The 20,412-nt window shown below is 34.0% G+C and overlaps 3 long non-coding RNA genes across 7 annotated transcripts in view; 1 reads left to right on the forward strand and 2 right to left on the reverse strand.

Moving 5' to 3' along the window:
* The first annotated feature begins 8,233 nt into the window (after positions 1 to 8,233).
* Positions 8,234 to 9,562, forward strand: LOC146914604 (uncharacterized). Its single transcript, XR_015014309.1, has 2 exons — positions 8,234 to 8,941; positions 9,060 to 9,562. It is a non-coding gene; the product is annotated as an uncharacterized LOC146914604 (long non-coding RNA).
* Positions 9,563 to 10,837: 1,275 nt separating this feature from the next.
* Positions 10,838 to 11,443, reverse strand: LOC146914605 (uncharacterized). Its single transcript, XR_015016842.1, has 2 exons — positions 11,313 to 11,443; positions 10,838 to 11,156 (listed from the first exon to the last, which is right to left on the reverse strand). It is a non-coding gene; the product is annotated as an uncharacterized LOC146914605 (long non-coding RNA).
* Positions 11,444 to 19,025: 7,582 nt separating this feature from the next.
* LOC146914606 (uncharacterized) overlaps positions 19,026 to 20,412 on the reverse strand; it is a 2,692-nt gene continuing 1,305 nt past the window's right edge. For 2 of the 5 annotated variants that reach the window (XR_015014310.1, XR_015014314.1), the window contains 4 exons: positions 20,374 to 20,412; positions 20,230 to 20,274; positions 20,008 to 20,134; positions 19,026 to 19,284 (listed from right to left, as the gene is read on the reverse strand). The exon at positions 20,374 to 20,412 is cut by the window's right edge and continues 20 nt beyond it. This is a non-coding gene — a long non-coding RNA (uncharacterized LOC146914606). Of the gene's footprint in view, positions 19,294 to 19,739; positions 19,903 to 20,007; positions 20,135 to 20,229; positions 20,275 to 20,373 lie in introns of those variants that run through there. The other 3 variants (XR_015014311.1, XR_015014312.1, XR_015014313.1) reach the window with 3 other exon arrangements.

The raw sequence follows: 20,412 nt of genomic DNA on the forward strand, positions 1-20,412 counted from the left end.
TTGCTCAAGGTCTAGAGTTATATTTAATTGTTGCATCGAGGCTTTTATATATGACCGTGTGTATACAGATAAACATCTAGTATATAGAAATGGAAGTAAAACCCTCAAAGGAATTGGATGGAAATGCAGTTAATCTGAAGCAAAAGTTGGCTACATGATGTGTTTCACATGTGATTGGAGTTTCAGCCCCAACAAATGTGGTTGTCGATCAAATGAGATTGGTTGGAGCTATTTGTATACTAGATGACTCTGATCCTATTAATTCTAGATCCTTGGCTAGTATTTATCAGAAATATAGAAAAAGTGGGATTCCCAAATGTTTAATATTCTATAAGAACGGTTAATGGTTGGACTATCCGGAGGATGTTATTGACTCTTGAAGCAATCCCATTTTCAGATCCACATGATACATATGTGGAGGTAGAGTTATATGGTAAAGATATAGTACTATATTTTCTACATATGTATCATGTGGATTAGAAACTGGGATTGCAACAACACATAACTTAGATTGATGAGAAAGGGAACTGCTTTTTGCCTGAAGTTTTTTTTGGTTCAACTAAAGAACCTAATAATATACGCGAGCAGGAAGGTAGCAAAATTTCTTATTCGAAAGATCCATATGAGATAAAATTACATTTATCAATTGAAATGAACAGGGAAGATGAATCCAAGCAGTGGGAGTATAATGTGGAATCTAATGGTGTAAGTAAGGATGTAAAAGTTGATGGTCATGATATCATTCACAAACTGGGCAGTGAAAATGTTGATATAACTATTATGAAAGAGCCAGATGTAGAATTTAGATGCTTGTACTAAATTTGTACTGTTGGAACAAAATAAGTTTAAACAATTCCTCTTAAGTTTTGATGATAACAAAGTATAAAAAGTTCAATGGGATATACTAATATTACTTCAAGTGTGCAGGACAATAGACTATAGTTTATTATGACTTAATCAAAGTATTGGTTCTGAAAGAACAAATTGAATAACAAGAATTTTCATGAGAAGCTACGTTGCAGTTTAGAATCGGAAGAAGTCGGAATCTGAAGGTGTTTTATCTTGGTTTTCGGGTGTCAAACATTGATTACGTTTGAACCTTTTTAACCTTTGATATCTCATTTTTTCTTGGGAAGGGAAAAAATAAGCAAAACCCTTGAGAATCGAGGTCCGGGAGTTGTTTTCGCTACGGGAAGGTGTTAGGCACCCGTAACGACTATAGTATCCTATAGGAACCGTCTTTATTTTCTACGCGTGCGCTTTATTTTTAAATGCTATTTAAAAGTGATATTTACACCTAAGAGTTTACTAAGTCAAGAACTGGAGGGAAAAGAAAGTGTTTGAATTTTTATTTTATTTGAATTGAAGGAATTTTGATTCCTTGCCTACGTACCCTTTTAAGGGATCAAATCCACTGTAGTTCTCTTCCAAAAAATGTTTTTGTTTTTTTTGGTTGATTTTAAGTTTGAAAATTGGAATTTGAAGAATGAGAGAGAGAGGCCTCAAGGGCATAAGATTGTGAAATTGTGAAGTTGAATTAGTTATTTTGCAAAAGAAAGTCAAAGTATGATTAAAATTCATTAAAATTTTGTTTAAGAAAATAAAAGGAAAATCAATGGGATTTTGATCCCAAAGTTTATTTAGAAAATGATTTGAGTGATATTGTTCATATTTTTTTGGAAAAAAGATTTTTGGCTAAGTTTTAAAGCTCCTAGACATACATCTAAACATACATTCCCTAAACATACATCTAAGGCATCCATGTGATGTGTGTGCATGTGTCGATGTACATCATTAGAGTCCATTGTCCTTTACATCATGCCCTAGTTTACATGCTATGGTCTTGCAAGAATTTAAAGCATAAGAAAAATATTACAAAATCCCTAAGTTTTACATTCTAACCTTTGCATGAATTTAAATGGCAAGAAATTAAAGTGCAAGAAATAAGAGATAAAATATGAAGTGAAATGCTATGGGAATGAGACATGAAACAAGAAGGGTTAGTAGCATGAGTGGAATAGAAACTAGCAACAAAATGCATAGTAAAACTATTACAATTTGCAAGAAAAGTAAACCAACAAGCTTGACAAAAAGTGATAAAAGAACTTGGAATTCAATGTAAAGCTACGACAAAAATTAAAGCCTAAGTTCTCATAATATTGGAGGAATTTTAGATGACTTATTTCAAGAAAACCAACATGAGAATCTAGGGATTTAACTATGCCAAAATTTACAAGACTTTCAAGTTCTTCAGCCACTTTTATTTCACCTTATTTACCAAACACAAGATCCACAAGAAACTAAATCAAAACAGCAAGCATACACCAAAACAAGGGGGAAACTCACTTCAAAAGTTACATGTTCAAGGCCACAATTGTATGCCAAAATCCGGGTTTAAGATCATACCAAAATGTCATAAAAAATTAACGAAAAGTAAGCAAGAACAAGAATATATCCTACACATTTTGAAATGAATTTTTTACATGTAATTTTATTCAAAATATAGGTCTCAAAGGCTTAAAATTACCCACACAAAACCCACACAAACTTTTAGAAGTTTTTAACAAAGTTTTAACAAGAATTAGAACATTGAATCAACAAGAGCACAAAATATTTTTTCATACAATTTTAATCAAAATTCAACATGCAAACAGCATTAAGATTCATCAAAAGACACAAGGAAATTAATAGAAATTTATTTGGAATTTTTTGCAAAATTTTTGAACACATAGGGGTGCAAACAACAAGAAATTATCACAAACACACAGACAAGGGGGGTGCAGTTAGTAGATCTGTACAGAAATGAAACAGAAATGAAAGAGGAGTGTTGGGCCTTGGTTAGCTGCGAAAATGGGCCTATGGAGGAGGCATATAAATTCATTTTGCTGTAGAAAACCTCATTTCTTCTTGTTCTCCCTCTCTCTAAAACTTTGCTCTCACCTCTCTCTAAAATGTTCATCTTCAACCTCATGAATGTCACCGGAAAGTTCAACAAACTCGCCGGAATCTTCAAAGGTTCGCCGAAAAATTCATAACTCCGGCGACACTTCCGGATTCCGGCGAGCTCCGATTCGAATTTTTTTTACACTTTTTAAAACCGGATCGTTATCCTCTTTTCGAATATGAATCCGGAAACATCCAAAACACAATCAATCCACCTACATCTAATAGCTACAGCCGCGCAAATGGAGGAAAAAGAATGGAATAAAAAAAGCTTGGATCAAGAACAATACCGTGATGCTTGACGAAGCTTTGAATGGCTCCGGATTCTTCTTATGTATTCGGATTCGGTGCTGTTTTTCTTCTCCCTTTGCTTCGATTGTATTCCTTTCCTTCGTCCGATTCCGGTTTGTCGTTGTTGAATTCGGTCACAATGGAATTAATTGAAGATTGTTGTTTATGGATGTGATTTTTGTGGAATTGAAGGTTTGTGTTGATGAATATTTTGGATGAATCCTTGAATTTGGTAATGAATTTGTGGAGGTTTGAGGTTAATTGTGGTGGTTGTAGTTTGTTAGAGATGAAGGTTGTGGTGGTTATGGAAGTTTTGTGGTGAATTTTAATGGTGGATGAAGAAGATTGTGGTGGAAGAAGTTAGTTAGAGATGAAGATTGTGGTGGAAAGAGTTTGTTATGGTGGTTTGAGGTGGTGGAAAAAGTTTGTTGTGGTGGTGGAAATGGTGATGAGGGGCGCGGGTTTGGGAGAAGAAAGAGGGAAAGAAAATTGATTTTTTTGTAATTTTTGTATATTTGTGAAAAATGATTAATGTGTTGACTCTTTGACCATGAGACCCATTATATAGGTGATGTGTGAATCTTTGGACCAATAGGAGTAGGACATGTGGCGTAACTAACTTCTTGGACAAAAAATGAACTAAAATGCAATTTTAACAACTTGAGGACTAAAATGCAAAATTAACTAAAGTTGCATAAAAAAAGTAATTTGAAAATTAACGTAAAGTGAAACGATTAAAAATAACAGAACGGACTAAAATGAACCAATTACTGAAATGAAGTACTTCACAGTAACCTTTCTCCGTCAAAATTTCGTGTGAAATGAACAAAATGCCCTTAGGGACTAAAATGACTCAAAATGACTCAAATGCAATTTTTAAAACGGTTTTTTAACAGGGAAATAAAGCAAGAATTTATACAAGCAAATTAAAAGACTCAGAGACAATTTTTTAGGGATTAAAAAGAAATTTTAACATAGAAAATGACTAAAATGCCCCTAGGGGCTAAACTGACTCAAAATGACTTCAAATGTAATTTTTGAAATGGATTTTAACATGAGAGTGAAACAAGGACTTATACAAATCAAATGAAAAGACACAAACAATTTTCAAGGACTAAAATGAATTTGAATGCAGGAAATGACTAAAATACCCTTTTTCATGAATTTTGCAAATAACATTGAAATAAGATGCAGAGGAAGGTGCAATTGATCAAGGACAAATTCAAATGACTTGAAATGCAAGAAAAGAAGAATTGAGCTAGTATTTTTAGGTCCAAAATTAGGGTATAACAGAAGGTCATCCAGACTCTGGAAGCAGCCAGACTCTGAAGGCCAGACTCTGATCAAGCTAAAGGACAAAGGAGATGAAGCATTGAATATCAAGTCTAAATTATTCTGAAGATCATGCAGAATGGTTCTAAAGATATCAGAAGGTCAATGAATGTCATTGTCAAAGAATGGTTAATTCCTAATTATGGAAATGATTCAAATTCATTCCTTCATAGGACATTAACCAAATCAAGTAACAAATTAATGATGATTGATCAAGCCTCTCAAATGACTATTAGAAATTCTTAAATCTAGAGTTTGAACTGTTTTGAATTTGTGAACACCTCTGATTGTATATCAAGTGTTCAACCAAACAATTGTTTTTTTGGAATTCTTGTTTGTTAGAAGTCTCTTGCTTGTGTGCTTGAGGATAGGAAGTATATATCTTGCTTGTGTGCTTGAGCAATTGTAATCTTGTGTGATTATAGTGAAAAATATCTTGTAAGTGATAAGGGGACTGTACTACTTCTAGATTATGGAAGGAAACATGATAATTCTTGTGTCACTTTCCTCTCTCTCTCTCTCTCTCTCTCTCTCTATATATATATATATATATATATATATATATATATATATATATATATATATATATATAACACACACTTAGCTCTGAACATTGATTCAGGTTATGAACTCTATCAGAATCTGGACTTTGGACTTAGTTTAAAAGAAGAAAAAGTTAACACAATTCAAACCCCCTTCTTGGAGCGGAACAGCTGCTTCTGTTAGTAGCTTGTTGATGACTACATGTTGAAAGATATGTAAACCTTATTGTGTGTTTCCTTCTCTTCTAAAACCTCTTGAATTACTCACAAATCTATTGATATACAAACATGCCCCAAAAAATAGTCTTGTCGGACCTTACTCCCAAAAAATAGTTACAAGGTTTTTTTTTTTGAAGAAAAAAAAATAGTTACTAGGTTGTTTCCTAATTATTAATCCAATTGATCGAATCCTCCCTCCCTTGTCCCATAACTTTCTTATTTATTACATGAATACATAACCATAACTGTCCTATACATGATCACACACTAATAAAAGAATATACTAAAGGGGAGGAAATAAGTTACACAATTTAAGTTGAGGTATGCTTTAGCGGATTTTTTTTTTTTTTTTTATCAATTTAATCATGTTATTTCCATCTTCATGTTGCTTCTATTATAAACTTGTTGTTGGCTTTATTTCTTTTATGATGTTACTAGAATGTACCATTACCAAATTTTTAGAGTGACTTTATCTATAATATATGAATGTCTAAAAAGAGTTCTTATATTTTATTCAATTATAAAATGATTTGAGTAATGTCAAATGAGGTGGATGCATGGTTTGAGAATATCTTAAATTAGGAAATTGGTAAATTTATGTCCCAATATCTTGCGTGTCATTGACAAGTGTTGCATTTTTGCTTTTGTTAAAACATCTTTTCTTTGTGTTGCTTTGCTGCTTTTGTATATCCTATCTTGAGATAGCTTCTTGTTTTGCAAAATGTAGGTAAAACAAGTTTTAGATAACTTTTTTAGGTAAAAATAATAGTCACAAGCAAATGGGTTTTGAAGTGTGACCCTTTGAATTTGAAGGATTGGAGAATCTATAGTATGTATAAAAATGAATTTGATACACAAAAAGCAATGAATCCGAAAGTAATAATGAGACACCTCCTCCAACTTCTACAAGAATAAGTAGGAAATCTGGCTGGCTGAATGACTATGTAACTCGCCAGGAAGTAAAAGAATAAGAATTACATAATCAGACAGTCTTTAGTACCAACAATGATCCAGTCACCTATGAAGAAGACAACAAGCATGAATTGTGGAGAAGAGCGATGGATCAAGAAATTGAAGCTATTGAGAAGAACAATACATGCGAGCTCACTAGTCTACCCTTAGGAGCTAAGAAAATAAGTTTTAAGTTGGTTTATAAGACTAAGCTCAATGAGAAGGGAAAAAAAGAAAAAAGGAAAAAGATTGGTGAACACCCTTTTGGGTATACACCCTCGTACCACTCCTTACCTGGCCAATAAAAAATATTAAAATAAGAAAGTGATGTGGCTTATTGAAAAAGAAAAAAAGAAGAATGATAAAAAAGGGAAAGAATAGATCTGAGAAAAAAAACCAATTGATATTTTGTCTCCTACGCGATCTCTGCTCTCCTCCATCTCTATGTCATTGGCATCTCCTCCCACTCTCCGATCTCTGACCGCCATCTCCTCTTAGTCTCCGATCTCCGACCGCCATCTCCTCCCAGTCTCCGACGGCCGCACTCTCTCTAACGGTCTCTTCTCCTTCTGCGATTCAACCTTCTCCTTCTGCGATTCAACCTTGGACGTAGTCTCCGTCGCCGAATCAAACTGTTGAAGGTGATGTATATCTTAAATCTTGTATTGTTTTCAATTGACCAGCTTGTATAGTATAAATTATGGTGCCACTTTAGACTTTATGTAGCTAACTGTCTAATTTAAATCTCTCTTGCGCACACAAATTTCAACATGGACAATATTTCAACAGCTCTGTAATATGTGCATTTGTTTTTGGCCTTCTGGAATTAGCTATACCAATTTATGAAGTTTTTGCACCTTACCCATTTGGATGCTTTTATTATGTTAATGGTTGCACTTGATGAGAATTGCATTTGATTTTGTGATACATAGAAAACATATGTTATACATAGAAAACATTCATTTATCATTGTATTATTGTTAGTAAAAAATCACAAGTTTTCCCCAAATTTTATAGTTTGATTGTGGTTGTTCCTGTAAATGTTATCACGTAGAGTTGGTGTCAAATTCTTAATCACAAGAATTGTGGTCACCCTTTTGTTAAAAAATGATCAAAGTGTTGGAAATTTGAAGGAAAAAAATGTGGTTACGTCTATGTTAAAATATGGTTAAGTGCAGATAAATTTTTGTAAGTATGTCTATGATACGTCTTTTTGGAATTGCATGACAGTATAGTATTGTTGATTGATACGTCTTTTAATTGTCAATCATATAATTTTGTCAATGTGGTGCAATAGTTATAGAGTACTGCATATGTGGTACTCTTAAGAAGCATTGATTATGGTGTGATATTTGCTACAACATAGTATAGTACTGTTGATTGATACGTCTTTTAATTGTGCAATAGAGTACTGTGGTGAAGTTATTGAGGTGCTTTGGGGTTGCTTTGACATGCTTTTTTTTGTGCAATAGAGTACTGTGGTGAAGTTATTTATGAACTGATGTGTTACTTTGGGTAGGATTATTGGTTGTTAAGCAATAGTAGTGATGGACATATGTTAGTACTGCATAACAAGGCTAACTTTGATTTTTATTAATAAAATTTTGGATTATGTTGATTAATTTGGTAGGTTGTTAGATTTTGTTCAAGTGTTAGTGGATGATCTGATGGATATAAGTTTTCTCCAATTTTTGTAGTTTGATTGTGGTTGTTCCTCTAAATGATATCACGTAGAGTTAGTGTCAACATCTGTCCAACATCTCCAATTTTTGAGTTTGTTTTATGTACAAGTTTTACTGATAAAGAAGGTTTTGTTTAATGAATTTAGAGATTGAGTTGGTCTCTTAGTAGCTTCATATTATTCCTAATTATTTGGTAAACTCAATAAGGTTTATTGATTATGATGGTTATCGTTTTAACAAAGACATGTTTTGATTTGTTTATTTAATTAAGCATATTTAAATGAATGTTAAATTGAGATAATGTCGGTTCAGAAAAGTAGAAATCCTATGCAGTTCTAATTGAATCACAATAAAGACATGAAGACATCATTTTTCTTTGTGGATGAAGATAATCTATTTTTTATTTTGAATCGCATTGGCTAAAAAACTGTGTGTGTGTGTGTTGCTTGTCCTACTGTGCATATGCGTGTAATACTCGCAGCTTAATGGTCCGACATACCCTAACTACCATGATAAAACGTAATTTGGTAAACTTACGATCAATTTTGAAACACGGTGACGCGTTTGTAAAATTGTGGTTACACGCTTCAAATATTTAGCTATATGTAGTTTTCCTGCTAAAACAATACCATTCTATGGCAATTTATCACAAAGATATCAAGAGATATATATTCTATGTTTCTTGGACTCTTAATTGCATTAGTTTTCTGTTATGAGTATGATAAACTTATAGACTACCAATTTTGCACGCAAGAAAACATATGGTTACACCTTTGTACAATTTTGGTTATACTCTTCAAAATTTTGGTTATATATAGTTATAATAGTTCTATTCGACAATGCTAGTAGAGTCAATCAAATTACCTAAGGACATCATGTTCTTACTCGTTTGTGGTTGAAAGTCTGGATGTATGGTTAGATGATAAAAAAGATCACCTATCAGCTCAATTTTTTTGTATCACTTTCTGGAAGATTTGGCAGGTTAGGAACTAGATGGTGCTCCAAAATCAGCAATTGAATCCTATCCAAATAGCTATTTCACATATAGCTACTGTTTTAGTGAGAACTGATACTGAATTTTAGTGTCCCCCTCCACCAGGTGTGATGAATCTGAATTTGAATGTGGATGGAGGATGCTTTAAGGATGATACAATGATATGGAGAATAGTAGTCTAGAGACCATAGAGGAGTCCTGAAATTTTCTGCAACAAAACTAGAATGAAGGCAACTATTCCCTACTCTGGCCGAAGCATTAGCCCTTCAGTGGTGTCTCCAATGGATCCTCACAACAAATCAAGATGGACATTTCCTCATTGAAACTGAGTCTGAAATCACGGTGAAATGTATCCAAAGTCTTATTTGGGTGGTTGAGATATAAAATATTATTCTAGATTGCATAGACATTTTATCTACTATGTACAATTGTACTGTTATTTTTATTAAAAGAACTAAGATTGTTGCTGCCCATAGCCTAGTGGGAGTTGAAAAAGGTTTGGTTCTAACTCATCGATGGGATATGTCCCTAAACCCGCAGTCTTTGCTGCTTGTACTAATATGCATAACCATCTTTAATTGAATACATGTTTGCTTGTAAAAAAATAATTGTTCATGTAGCAATGTTGTACTATATATGAACACAAATAATTGTAGTTATGTGGTTATGAAAAAATAGTGGTCACATATTTGTAAAAATGTGGTCATACAGACCATATATTTGGCTAGTTATATTTCTCAGATGTAAATAATTTCGTTTTAGGCGAATCGAACGCATGATCTCATTTGATCACTGCATTAAAAGCCTTTCAAACGATAAATAACTTCTTTTACAATCTGCAAGTTTATCACGCCTAAAGACGGACAAGTTCTAATTTCTGAAAAAAATAGTGGTCACGCACCTTAAAATATATGGTCACACAAAACATATATTTGGCTAGTTTATATTTCCCATGTATAAGTAATATTGTTTTATGCGAATCAAACACATAATCTAATTTGATCACTACACTAAAAGCAATTCCAACAATAAATAACTTATTTTATAATCTGCGAGTTTATCACACCTAAAGACGGACAAGTTCTAATTTCTGAAAAAATAGTGGTCACGCATATTAAAAAATGTGGTCACACATACCATATATTTGGCTAGTTTATATTTACCAGGTGTAAATAATATCGTTTTAGGCGAATTGAACGCATGATCTCATTTGATCACTGCACTAAAAGCATTTCCAACCATAAATAACCTGTTTTACAATCGGCGAGTTTATCACGCCTAAAGACAGACAAATTCTAATTTATGAAAAAAAATAGTGGTCACGTATTTGTAAAAATGTGGTCATACAGACCATATATTTGGCTAGTTTATATTTCTCAGATGTAAATAATTTCGTTTTAGGCGAATCGAACGCATAATCTCATTTGATCACTGCACTAAAAGCATTTCCAACCATAAATAACCTGTTTTACAATCGGCGAGTTTATCACGCCTAAAGACGGACAAGTTCTAATTTATGAAAAAAATAGTGGTCACGTATTTGTAAAAATGTGGTCACACAAAACATATTCATATCCATACTCTGTCAATATCTATCTTAAGAACCATAAAACCATACATAGTGCGATTAGAAGGAATAGTACATTACAAGCTTAGTGAGTACCATACTATAGTATTGTTCAAGAAAGTTAGTAACTAACAACATATTATGTTTCATTAATAATATAGGTTTAACATGGTCCTGGTAAATTTAAAAGAGAATAAAAAAATTTACAATTTCATTAAAATTTGGGTAGCTTGGTCCTCGTAGAAGTTCGTTAAAATTTATAAGAATACTCATTAAAATTTAGATATACAATTCAAAATACATAATAGATAAAATGTAATAATATCTCCAATTTCATTACTCCCAACAATATAAATCTTATCTCTAATTTCTATCTTTCAAAATAAAATGACATCACCATAAGATACATAATCAATTTGTAAATCATATCTCCATTTTCTATCCTTCCACGAGGCCAATGAAAAGCTTCAAGTATGAAAATAGAATATTCCCTGGAGAAATAAAATAAAGACGCAATTTTCTTCTTTCCACCACCTTTCTTCTTTGTCCTTATGCCTAATGGTAGCCAAACCTTTATCTCAGGATCATGTATTGTTTTTGTGTGCTGCACGTCTTGGAGTATATGAGACGTGACACTGTCCAATTCATTTGGCATTAACAAGACTGTGAATTTGTTGTGTGCAACAAAATCATCTGATAATAAAACTATATAGCATGACATTCAATTTTAAGCTCATATGAATACAACACCAATATGGAATTGTTCATGTTATAGCTCATAGAAAAATTACCAGTTTTTTCATGCCGAACAGGAAATGGTGGCAATAGCTTATGATTTATGCATTCCACTAAACCCAAACAGGCTCTTTTATCCTCCAAAGCCCCCTATGACAAAGGAAGTGCAATTTTAAGTTAAACGAAGATAATCAAGATTAGAACTCAAGCTTGAAGCCAACAACAAAACTGTGCAGTTAGTAGAGTTACCTGATAGAAAATAACATGATCAGAAATTTTTAGCTTATTTCACTGAATTGCATAGGCAATAGCAACCTTCTGAATTGCATCAGATACATCCTTGTTCTATCAAGAAAAGTATTTGGAAAAAAAAATGAATACACTACTATAACACATGAAATTTTTCACGTAAGAATTTCAATCAAACTAATTCTAATAATTCTTTACAGACAATTGATATGTAATTGTATGAATATTGTACTATGTTGGCCATACTAGAAAATTGTATTGACTATATAAATCAGAACATCAAATTGTGGTCACACATACCAAATTTATGGTTAACTGTAACTTTCTGTTTAAAAACAATGACATTTTAGGCCAAACGAACATGGAAGCACACAAGTTCACGACATTTAACCTCCGTCCGACCATAAACAACTTCTTGTATAAGCTGCGAGATTTTCACGCCTAAAGATGAACAAATTCAAAAATCTGGAAAAATGATGGTCACACAACTGAAAAATTGTGGTCACACAGACCAAATTTATGGCTAACTGTAACTTCTTGTTTAAAAACAATGACATTTTAAGCCAAACGAACATCGAAGCACACTAGTTCACCACATTTAACGTCCATCTGACAATAAACAACTTCTTTTGTAAGCTGCAAGTTTTATCAAAGGTGTAACCATGTTTTATCCAAAAATGAGATTTGAGGTACATTTTATCTCTTTCTTACTATTTATCCACCTAAATCATGTGAAAGGAATACATTTGGGAAAACTAGATAATCTTGACTAATGAGCATGGGTGAGAGGTGAACTATTGTTCATCTTTAACAGGCTTCACAAAAACTAACCAAAATTGAGAAAGATTACCCTATAATTTACAAAGGCGTAACCATATTTTTTTTTCTGTGTTAAAATTACTCATCTATAAGTTTACTAATCTGCAAACATCAAATTAAAGTAATTACAGTGCATGAAACTTAAAAGTTGATCACAATTGGTATTTTAGTGATAGATTTGCTTAAAATTATATAGTCTTAAAATGATAATTCTACTAACCAATTAACTGAAGCATATAACCATAATTTTACAAAGGTGTAACCAGATTTATTCAGGCGTAATCGCATTGCTCATTCTTTTGGTTATCTAATTTTTACATGACAGGTTGGCTTAAAATGATATAGTTTTCATAGGATAATTTGTGATATACAAATAATTAAAACATATAACCTTAGCATCAGGGATGTCAACATTGACCTTAGCATTTCCAACATTTCCTTAGATCAATTGTGTTCTTTCACAAATTTAAAATTGACAAAACCAAAAGAATAAACGTAATCACTTACAATCAGCATCAAATATTGAACAAGCTCAATTTGGATTGACATTGAACACATGCAATCACATGGAATTGAAAAACACAGGCAAAAACACAAATATAACCCTAATAACCTTATGTATGGAATATGAATCAGGAGTTAGCGCTGAAGAAGGTGATAGAACTTACAAGAATCGAAAACGGAGAATTGGAGAAGAACAGAGAGTTTGAAGGCCGTCGAGAGCGAGAGCGAACGAGACGTGAGACAAAGAGAGATAGAGAGTCGCGAGCATCAATAACCCCTTTCTCACCCTACTGAATTGATTGAAGAAGGTAAAGTGATTGAAGGCGAAATTCTTCTCGCCGGCGAAAAACTGGAACAGAGAGAGAGAGAGAGAGAGAGAGAGAGTGGACTGAATGAACCAGAGGAAAGAAGCCAATTTTTTTTTTTGGTATGACATGGATTAGGCAAAAAAAAAAAATTGTTAAATATGCCAACTAAGAGTGGTATGGGGTGTTTGTCCACGTAAGGTGGTCGACGTATCAGGACTCAAGAAAAAATATAATGTTCGGCTTGTAGCTAAAGGCTATTCTCAGCAGTATGGCACATATTACAATGAAGTTTTTGCAATAGTTGCAAGATGGGATTGTAGGAATTTTATTTAATTAATTTATTTTAAAGTATTATTATTTTTGTTAATTATTATAATTAAGGAGTTTTCATTTTGACCAAGTGTTGTACACGTTTTTATTATTCCTAATTTAGTGCTTATGAAACCGTTTCAAGCTCTCAATTTACTTCCTAATTTGTCGGTTTCAATTATGCTGTGTATACATAGATACGTGGGTTGGTGAGAGGATAGAGGATGGAAAAAGAATACACAGATTCATAGCTTCTTTCTTCTCTTATTTCACTATCATCTCTAATTGTAAAATATTAAGTTTCCTTGAGCAATCCAAATAAGTTGTTCCTGAGACCTTGCTAATTCACTTGCGGTGCTAGCAAGATGTGATTGTTGTATCCTGGGGAGTATTAGCTATGAGACCTATCGCATCGGGTAACCTATCCGGGGTGGCGAAATACTCTTAAGCCCAGTGCTTTGTGCACGCCTCAGTCAATAATCGATAAGTTTACTTATTCTCTATTCTATTGTATTTAGTGTTCTATTATTTTGATGCTAATATTTCTTGTTATTTATTACCTTATAATAATTCTATGTCCAATTTTTTCTACAGGGATACCATAAGAACCATTGAATCTCTGGAAGCCTGCAAAGATTGGAGTGTGTATCAGTTAGATATGAAAAGTGCCTTCTCACATGGAGAATTATTGGAAAATGTGTATGTTTAGCAGCCTATGGGATATCAAAGAGGAGAAAGTAGTGGTGTTTGCAATCTGAAATAGGAACTATATGGAATAAGACAAGCACCAAGAGCATGGTGTAGTAAGATAGAAGCTTATTTTTGCAGAGAAAGATTTGAAAGATGTCCTTATGAGCATACTCTATTCGTGAAGCACATTGAAGACAAAATATTGTTTGTCAGTCTATATGTGGATGATTTGATATATACAAAAAATTGTGAAGATTTATTTGAAAGTTTCAAGTGTTCTATGAAGAGAAACTTTATATGACTGATCTGGAAAAATGAGATACTTTCTTGGAGCAGAAGTAACTCAAAATGCTAGAGAAATTTTCATTGGTCAACAGAAGTATGCAAGAGAGATTTTGTCTAGATTTGGTATGGAAGAATGTAACATGGTTTGCAATCCTATTGTTCCTGGTAGCAAACTTACAAAGTATGAAAGTGGAAAGAGTGTTGATGCTACTAATTTCAAGCAAATGGTAGGTTGCTTGATGTATCTGCTTGCTACAAGACCTGATTTAGCTTATTCAGTGTGTCTTATAGCCAGTTATATTGAAAGACCAACAAAAATTCACTTTGCTACAGTAAAATGAATTCTTAGATATCTCAAAGGCTCCTTGAATCATGGAATATTGTGTAAGAAAGGTGAATTGAATTGTAAACTAGACGGATGGTCAGACTTTGATTGTGCAGGACATTTGGATGACAGGAAGAGCACCTCAAACTATTGTAACTCCATCAACTACTGAAGCTGAGTTTTTACAGCATCCTCTTATGCTTGTCAAGGTATATGGCTGAGAAGAGTTCTTAAACATATTGGCCAAACACAAGAATACTGCACTAAGATCCATTAAGATATCAAAGAATCCCAGCATGCATGGAAGGTGCAAACATATAGATGTCAGATACCATTTCTTAAGGGACCTTACAATGGATAGAAAAGTTTAACTAATTCACTGCAACTCTGAGAATCAAATATGGCTGATATATTCATTAAGCCTCTAAAGCTAGAGAGTTCTGCAAGCTGAGAGCAAGACTTGGAATTTGTGAGATTGAGAAGTTGGACTGTTAAATGCCTTCTATATTAGTTTTGTCTGTTCATCTGTTTTATTTGTTTGCTTTTTTTAAGGGAGTGTTTATCAAGTGTTGAATAATGTGTTACTTGTAACACAAGCTTGTAAGATTGGCTACATATAAGCCAAGTACTTAGTGAAATAAACAATGAGAGTTTTACCATTCTAACATCGTGATGTTTGACAAAACTTCATTCCTCTTAATTTTTTGAATTTAGGCTCAATCATAACAAAAATACAATTGTTTGCACTTCGAGGGAGAGAATCCAAAAACCTGAAGAGTTAGTAGATTAGTGAATCCAAGATATTATTGAATATCCTTAGGCAAGACTAAAGGCAAGTACCGTATGGTGTAAGCGATGTTGTGTTTATTAAAAAAATAAAAATAATTTTTTTAAGAGTCTATTGTGGAATTGGTTGAAGGAAAGTGTAACACCCATACTAAACGTTGTAACACCCCAGACTGCTTTCAGGATTGCCGACTGACCCCACAAACCAACACGGGTCTTTTCAACGTGTTTTGTCCTCACTCGCACGCTTACCGGGAAACTTCCCGGTAGGTCACCCATCCCAAAATTGCTCCAAGTCAAGCACGCTTAACTGTGAAGTTCTTATGGAATGAGCTACCGAAAAGAAGATGCATCTTGTTGATATAGGTAGTACCAAACAATTCTTATAAGCCTTCCTTCAACCATGCAGTCCCATACATGCACGGCCTCGGAATCCCTCTCATTCCATGTGATTCAGTTTTGCCTAGAAGCATGCCAGGAGTCGGACCACTCCCCGCCTCATCAGGCTCGGGCGTTACATATGCCCACCAAGCGGAGGCGTTACAAACGTAACTAGAAAGTTTAGCATGAGCGTTATCTTTAGTACTGGATACATTAAAAATTTATGACATAAATACATTCGAATGAATATATTATACAACAATACGCGTTCATACAATATCACTACAACACATCTCGTCTAAAACATAGTAAATACATTCTAGAAAATCCATATCATGCAGCAGCGGGTACGAATGTGCACTTGCTGAAATATCCATTCAGCTACGAGCTCGCAATCCAACCTGTTTATCTGAAACAAATAAAGATTGGGATGAGACATAATGTCTCAGTGAGTTCTACCTAATCCTAGGCTATAGGTAACCTCAAGGGAAACCTATGGTCACCACGTGTCTACAATACAACCTGACGGTTGATTATACGTGTGTGCTCATGCTTTCCTAGACGGTCGTGCATACTAGATCCGTCGTAGGTTCATTTTAACTTGTCATATAGGTCTTTGCTTACATCATATGTGTCATGGCGGTTAAAGGGAACCTAAGACCGCTATGCCAAGATACGTTAAACGCATCGAGGTCTAAACATAACATATTCATGACACGATCCTAAACTGGACGATTAGGGAAACCTAAGATCATCATCGATATAACATTCATAACTTGCTCTATTCCATAACTTATACGTGTCTAATGTCATATCATAAACATGATCATATTGTGTCGTACATAGTCGTACTCATTCATATCATAACATACATAGTCATATTCATTCATACATAGATGTTAGTGTTGTACAAACATATTATCTAAGTTCATTTTACGAAGAGCCCCGGGTGGAGTAACCCCGAGAACAATCCCATACATAACCGATGAAAACCTAGCTAAGGCACATCAGACTCACTCAATGAAGTGCGGGCCCCCCTTACAGAGCTTATCCCGTTCTCACGACACCTACGTCTTACATACTCATTTACCACAGATCCTTAAGCGATCCTATTTGTGGTAAACTACACATATATCATAGTCTTAATCATACATACATGGAGGGTTAAACCTATACATACATGCTCGTTTATCACAGGTCCGTGATCTACCCGTTTAGCGATAAACTATCTACATAGACATTCTCATCATAGTGAAGGGATTAGCTTATCTATTCATGGCTTAACATGCCTGCATAGTCATTCTTATTCATGTGCGAAGAGAATACACTAAACACTTCGCGTCTTATCATACATGGGAATCATGCTTAGCATTCTAGTTCTCGACAAACTATGTCGAGGCTCTAGATTCATTCCCTTTCTTAATTCATTGCTACCCTAACATTCATGCTTAAACTCTCGCTTATGCCATTCTTGATGCATATGTTAATTTTGCCATGATTTTCATTTCAAGGATCGTTTGATGTTATGTGCATTGATTAGATGTTGTTTAGGCGTTATACAGTTGTATATCATTGAAAGAAAGGTTTCAGAATGCACTACGGCCATTTAACAGGCCAACAAGTCATAGAAAAAGTGGGAGATGGCATAACCAACTCTCTTATGGCGTGTTGCTATTCTGGGGAAACTCGTTATAAGCGAGTTTTAGGCTTATGGCGAGTTTCTTCGGGGCTGAAGTGCAGATTTTGAGTTTTTACCCCAAATTCATCCAATATTGATCCTGCAATGCACACAACACTTCCAACAACTTATATAAACATTAAAACATATATTACATGGCAATTTTAACATATAATCAACAAGAATTGCTTTGGGTACTAAGATTAAATCATGAAAAACTTAACATAAAACATTCTCACACTAGCATACATAAACCCAAGGGTGTGGAATTCTATCTATAGAACTCACCTATGATTAATCTCTGCAATGACAAGCTCCAAGTTCCAATTTCACTTCACACCATTCAAACCCTAGCCCTTGGATGTCTTGTAGAATAAGAAATTATCTACAAACTTTCATCCATACTTTGATCTTGCTAGCATACAACCACCATCACCACTCTTTAACTTATACTACCTTGATTTCCCTTGCAAGGAAGATGATTTGGTGCCGAGAGAGAGAGAGATCGATGGGTTTAGATAGAAGGAAGAGAAAACTCTCTTGTTCCAAACCTAGAGAGAGAAAGAGAAGTGAAAATGAAGGATAATTGGCCCTTGTGGCCTTAAATAGACCTCGTGGCTTTTTACCATTTTGCCCTTTGCCTTAATCGTGTTTAGCCTGACACTGATACTTAACTCGTGCTTGACTGATGTCATTAATAAACATTCTCCGTTACACTTACTTTCCATGAACTTTCGTTCTCTGACACGTTTGACTGGTAATATCCCAATACCGACGAGCGGGATGTTACAGAAAGAATAAATATGCAAAGGTAGTAAGGAGCTCCAATATGATTCCTAAATGTGAGTTGTGTAGGAAATATGCAATCTGGTGTATGGTAGCTTTTATTGTTTGGTAGTGGCCGGGGCTTGAACCTCGGACCTTGCATATTTTATGCATTCTACCAACCAGCTGAACTAAGCTCAAGAGGACGTATGGTAACTTTTATAATAGTGTGTGTATATATAATGGAGTTTATATATATATATATATATATATACACTACAAAAAAACGCGAGAATAGCGGCGGCTAAATTTTGCATATTGCGGCAGTTTTAGCCGCCATTATGCACTTGACTGGCGCTCTTAAAAACTGCCGAAATTTTTCCTGCCACTAGGAGTAAAATGGCAGTTTCCCGTTGTCCGCCATAGTAGCCGCCGTAATATACAATGTTTATAATGGCGGCTCTATTTTTGTAATTAACGGCAGTTTTGACCGCCAGAATTGTCACTTTTTTGTTAAAAAAATTATGCAAATTGTGGCAGTTTCACCCGCCACAATCATCGCGTTTTTAAAAAAAAAAATATGCGAATTGCGGCAGTTTCAGCCGCCACAATTACCACTTAATTTAAAAAAAAAAAAAAACAAATTTATACATTAGATAAATTGAAGACATTTTTATGGCCAACAAATATTAAAAATGTACTATATTAATAAAAAATGATAACAAACATACATATTAAAATGATAAGAAACTCTACCACTAAATTTACATTGTATAGTGCAGTATAGTTCCAAGTATATGTTCCTATTCCCTCAAGCCAAAACGTGAGAATTCTGTTCAAGACACCAGCTCTTGTTTGATACCCTCCCATTGTTCTTACCTTCTTGCATTTAGTACCATTCCAAATGTGTTCCATGAGGCAAAAATGTTCTGCTGTAACTATTCTCCGTCATCAAATCAAATACATGAATTTATAAAACCAAATCAAAGTAAACTAGACAGAAACACAACAGCTATTTTAGCTAATCATGACAGCGAGACATAAAAAAACCAATCAACTCAACAAAAATCCCAGCTGATGAATAAAAACAGCTTATAGAGTAACAGAAGTAACATAGACACATCATATAAAGGAAGATAACTAGGCCGAAACACAAACAGCACCCAATAACTAACACACCAGAGAGAAATAGACTAAAAACGTAGCAGAACCCACACAAGAGGGTCGAACAAAATAGACTCATCACCCATGGATCGATCAAGTTGATTAAAGATCATTCAAAGACAGAATGTTAAAAAATTAATTAAGAGAAAACTCATAATTTTACCAACTAGAAGATTAACAAATCACAATGTAAGAACTGCAAATTAATCACACTGTCACATGACTTGCAACTCTTACCAATATTACCTTATATTAAAATCAAGAAACTTGCAACTTTACCACTAAATTTTTCATCTAATGTGTATCAAATCATGAGATTTAGCATATAGGGGAGGCCAATCGTAGTTGAATATGTGTATTTACTCTCATTCATTTGCCTCTGCCTAAAATTCAAGGGTTCATATAATCCAACATCCAACAAAAAATCATTAACAAAAAGAACAATTGCTGAAATGAAACACAATAAAGCCTAGGGTTCAAAATTGTACCTGAGTTAGGGATTACAGTGAGAACACTTTGAAGTCAAGCCACAACGTTTATATACTAAAGACGAGAATCTTCAAGAGCTCATCCTGTCATACTCCTCTTTCAACTTCCAACGAAAGGAGCCTAGTCCTAAAAAAACACATAATCACAAATCTATATTAAATTCAAAACACGGTTTAGTTCTTTGGTGAAAGAGACGAATGAAACAAACACAAATTACTCACAACATCATACATCGTTTTCCATTCTTTTCCACTGCCTTTGCCAACCTAATTGAAATTCGAAGAAAATTGCATAAGAAATCTTGAAACAACATTCAAGTTTCATAAACATAATCAAGAATAGTAACACAAGATATCAAAACTCACCAGTGATGAATTTATTGCTAGGACTTTCCTTCTTGAACT

This window comes from Medicago sativa, chromosome 6 (genome assembly GCF_051527215.1).
Source record: "Medicago sativa cultivar Bolivia chromosome 6, Bolivia_mono, whole genome shotgun sequence".
Classification (NCBI taxonomy): domain Eukaryota; kingdom Viridiplantae; phylum Streptophyta; class Magnoliopsida; order Fabales; family Fabaceae; genus Medicago; species Medicago sativa.